General features: G+C 34.6%; 1 long non-coding RNA gene across 1 annotated transcript; it reads right to left on the bottom strand.

The window, feature by feature from the left end:
• Positions 1-3,521: 3,521 nt before the first annotated feature.
• LOC141626997 (uncharacterized) lies at positions 3,522-4,595 on the bottom strand. The gene is made up of 3 exons (XR_012536557.1): positions 4,456-4,595; positions 4,026-4,129; positions 3,522-3,606 (listed from the first exon to the last, which is right to left on the bottom strand). It is a non-coding gene; the product is annotated as an uncharacterized LOC141626997 (long non-coding RNA).
• Between the last annotated feature and the right edge of the window lie 468 nt (positions 4,596-5,063).

The following is a 5,063-nucleotide window of genomic DNA, read 5'->3' as shown; positions in this document are numbered from 1 at the left end:
TCCATGTAGCGGGACTGAGCTCCAATCTCCATCTTTAGTCTTCTTCGAAAATTACAATAAATAAATTTACATAATAAACCTATTTATTACATTATAATTTCAAAACCCAAAACTAAAGGAAAAATAAAGGAGATTCGAGATCTCATAATTACATAAAAAATTATGTTTCTTTCATTACGAAAACATAATTTGACTAAGGCCACACTAAGTATTATAAATTACAACCGATTGCAAAAAAATAAAATAAAATACGTAAATAAATTCATTCAACGATTCATTCAACAAAAATAAAATGCATCAACTAAAAATAAATTAAACATACATGACACAATTCCTTAATTATGTTGATTAATTTTATCCAAACCACCTATTTAAATTAACAAATTAAGTGACAATTCCTCAATTAATCACATTAATTTCAAACTTAATTCATATTAAACTTGTAATATGAATTTAATCCATCAATATTTTAAACTGCTTTAAAATAATTAGGTATCTTTTAATTATGAACTGCTTCACAATAATTAATTGGCCAAAATCAAACCAAAAAAATTTCTTTAAAAATTATCTCGGTAAAAACCGAAACAACCCAATAAAAAAGACCTTTTCTCGGTTTTACAGCTAAAACCGAAACAAAACAAAAATATATTTTTTTAATCTGTCCAGACGTGAACAGTAACAGAGACGATTTTTTTTTATAACTCACGGTTTTCTGCAAAACCGAAACAAAAACAAGAAAAAAAATATCTCGGCAAACCCTAAAAACCGTGACAAAAAAACAGGAATTTTTCTTTTTTTTTTTTTTTTTAAACTGTTCACGGTGAACAGTAACAGAAAACAAAAAAAAATTCTCTTTTGCATTTGGCATAATGCCCTAAAACAAAAATTCGATGAAGAAAATCGTTTATGGTTGCTATTTAGAACATGATTAGCATATGAATTAATAAAACATGATTAATCGTATATGCCAAAAACTATATAGCAAAAACAAATTTCTATATCATCGACATGACGATTCCATTTACAATTTTAACTTAATCTTCATTAAATAAAAAAATTACCAATTTTTCATATGATAATTTTAACTGATTAAAACAACAATATGAAAAATAAAAATGTAAATGAATCATCAAACAAGGAGGAAAAAAAATACGCTGAAAACAGACGGCAAAAAAAATTCACCTCGGCAAAAAAAAACTTTTCAGCCGAACCATTTTTTTCGAAACCCTAATATGTTTACATCCAATTTTTATGAAAATTATCAAAATTAAAATTCGTGGCCTTGGCTCTGATACCACTTATGGGATTTATCTGTATGCATACCCTTAATTTTAAGGATTATAACGAAATTTATAATGATGAAACTAGTCATAAAATAAATTGCATAAACAAAATTGTAAAGGATTAAGAAATAACCTTCGCTCCTAGCAAAAACGGCCTAAGAACAATATCAAAGTTGATATTCACCTATCAGTTGCACCCAAGACGATATGAGAAATGCCCTTTGATTATGCTAGAATCGATCCAAAAATTAACTAATTAATTTTTAGGTTTTTGTGTTTTTTCTTCTGATGAGAGGGAGGCAAGAATCGGAAAAGAATTAGGTTAAGAAAAAAACCCTACTCTCCTCTTATTGTCACCGAAATTAGGGTGAAAGAGGGAGATATTCTTTTTCTCATCAATTCGGCCCATCTGACCGAAATTAATAAGGAGTAATATCTCCTTATTTTCGGTTTTGGCTAAAATGTATAAATGTGTTAAATATAAATTGTCATCTAGTGAGGATCGAACCCATAACCTCTTGGTTTGAGTATCCTCACTATTACCACTATGACACATTCATCTTGTTGATACTAAATATAGCCGATTACATTTAATTACGAATTAACATATTAATTCGTCCAAGCTAACATTACATACATTTAATTAAATATAACTTATTATATTCAATTTACGAATTGGCAGTTAATTCGTCTCAACTAATATGATTTAATCTTCATTAAATAATTGTCTCATCAACACATTGACTAACTGTTTAGTCATATAAGGCATCAATGTGATTACATTTCCATAACCACATCTCTCAAACACATCCTATAGGTGTGACCTTTAGGGACCAGTTGATCACCGCCATCTGTATGATATTTACGTCAAACTTTCTAGCAAGCCAACCGTTATTAGGTAATCGTTAATCAACTGATTAAAATACGAAGTATACTCTTGTGAACCTATAAGAGATTTACAAATGTTATCACACTAATTTGTGGAGGACACAAGCTCCAACACTCACCCTCTTCACACGACCCAATAAAACCCGACACAGAGCCTCACCCGTCACCACGACCCATAGACCTCCTCCCTCACCAGCCCCACCAAACCCGACACACCTGCCTAAACAAACCACACTACCCCTAACCTCGACAACCTCACGCAACCCAACACGCAACAACACCGACCTCGACAACCTCTCCAAACACCTCACCACCACCAGATCTCGTGTCCTCCTTCCCCGACAATCGCACACAACCCAACACGCAACAACTCCGACACCAGCCGCCAACACCAGCCTTCCACCAACCGTCGACGACTATATCTATTTTTCGGTTTTTTTTTGGTTTTTTTTTATTATTTCATATTTCCCTTGTTTGTTGTGCTGTGTTTCATGGTTATTGTCGATGAAGGTGTTAGTCGGGGTTACCGTTTTATTTTTTTCAGATTTGGTGGTTTTTTTATTGGTGGTGGTGGGTTTTTTCAGATCTGGAGTTGTTTTGGTATGGTCATGTCGTGGAGGTTGTGGTGAAAGGAGAGTGGTGGTGGTAGGCTGGTCGTGGTAAGGGTGGCAGGACGGTGGTGTTGGTGGACTGGGGGTGTGAGACGGGAGAAGAGAGGGAATGATAGAGGTTGGGAGTGAAGAAAGCGAGAGAAAGAAGAAGGGAGTGAATGAATGAGGAGGAGGTTATGAGAATGAGGAGGAGGTTATTAATTGAGTTAGGGAGGGAGACTACCTGAATTAGGGAGGGAATTAGGGAAGATTAATTTGTGTCCCTTCATTTAGATCTAATCTCAGCCCTCCATCCAAAGGTACATATAAGGACTTAGGGACTCATAAGAAGTGAGGGACTTACTTGAACCCTCTCTCTCTCTCTCTCTCTCTCTCTCTCTCTCTCTCTCTCTCTCTCTCTCAGGGGGTTCTAGTAAGTCCCTCACTTCTACAAGTTTTTGCACCGCGCCCCAATTTGGTGGAATGCTAAGCGGAAGTAAGTCGGTAGCGTATGCGTATGAATAAAAATGAGTGTGGTCCTTTATATGTAAATATATTTATAGATGGTAGAAAAGCGTAAAATGTATTACTCCGTACAAAATTGGCGTAAATGCTTCAAAACACTACTTCTAAACCCATGTCTAATGCAAAATAATTATAGCGCAAGTAGTGCACAAAAATTGTAAAATAAAAGGTAGAATGACAGCGTCACATAGGCGTAATACGAGGCCTTTTTTTTTTTAAAAAAAAACAGACTTTTAAAAACAGACTTGAAGACTGAGATTACAACAAGAAACGACTAAGTTTCTCTTATTCCGCAATTCTCCGACAGCAAAAGGTAGTCTCTGCACAAGAAAATATACGAGAAAGGTTACTGAGCGACAAATGCGACCTCTCAAAAATATTAGAAGTCTATCTATCAGTTTCATGTTCGCCAATTAAATGAAAAACAATCCACAAATATTAGGCAAATACCCACTTCAATCGAAATTGTAACTTAACGGACCATTTTTTCTATTCAAAGCTTCTGAGCGTAACCCATACACAATTTAATTGACCAACAAAAAAACTTCAGCAACACGTCTTTCACAAGTCACTTGTGCATGTATATTATTTCCAAAAAAAACCTACGATCAAACTACCTAGACTATGAATTCACAAAGTATCAATGTTCAGACCATAAACAACATCAAAAATGACAATAAATTGGTATGACTGATGAAACTAACTGATGGTAAACTAAAGAAAAAGAGCCAAAAATTACCTGAAAAGTCTAAACCATCCATTACAAGCACACTTCCGACGACCAATCTCCCCTGCTGCATTTCCTCACCCAGATTAGCACAAACCTAACGAAGATAACCTAACCTTAATGACAATAAACATCAGAAAATGAGTATGAAGAGAACCATCATACACCAACAATCCCACTCTCCATTGGTTTACCAACCCTTTAGATTATGAGGACTCTCCCTAGTACTAATGAGTATGTACATATACTTTTATGTGTACAAACCCTTTTATGTGATTGCTCACAAATCTAAATTAAATCGCCAACTGTTTCTTAAGTTTAGTCCTTCTCCCCGAGGTTCAGACGTTAAGTAACTATAACAGAATTATGATATCCATAACGGTTCAGTAGTCATAACAAAATTTCAAATATTAGTGTTTTTCATGATTCCAGAAAAACTAACTTGGGTCTACCGCCATCACATTTTAGACATTCGAGGAACTTGGAGTTGATTTTGAATTGTGTATTTATATGTGCTTCTCATTAACCGTGGATCATCATCAATAACGATCTCCCTCTCCAATGTGATTTTGAATTCCTTAGAAACATGCAGGGATTCAGGAGAAATGGCCAATTTAGAGCAAGTCCAATGGTAAGCTAGTTTCAACTAGCTTACCATTGCCACATCACATTTTAAGCTAGTTTATTTTTGAGCTACTAATTCATTTCAATGGTTTAGCCAAAAGTTTAGCCGTTACAAAAGAGGAATAAAAAATCAAGAGCAAGTGGACACACATGATGACAAATACAAGAATTTTCAAACACTCGCATGATTCACTAAGATATTCAACTGACTGCTTTCACTCAAATAATGGCAATACAACGCTAAAAAAGACTCCCTACATAGTCAAAGGTAATAAAAAAAAATCGACTTGCAAAAACTTAAGGGGGAATGTCTTATGTGTGAGATCAATCCACTAAACCTATGATTAGATGAGTAATAGATAAGGATTCAGTTGGTCTCACCTGTGACACGCTGACAAGCGAAAACTAGGTCGTTAAATACTAGAA

This window comes from Silene latifolia, chromosome Y (assembly GCF_048544455.1).
Source record: "Silene latifolia isolate original U9 population chromosome Y, ASM4854445v1, whole genome shotgun sequence".
NCBI classification, from domain to species: Eukaryota; Viridiplantae; Streptophyta; class Magnoliopsida; order Caryophyllales; family Caryophyllaceae; genus Silene; species Silene latifolia.
Note: the sequence above shows the minus strand (reverse complement) of the source record. Positions and strands in the feature narration are given on the sequence as shown.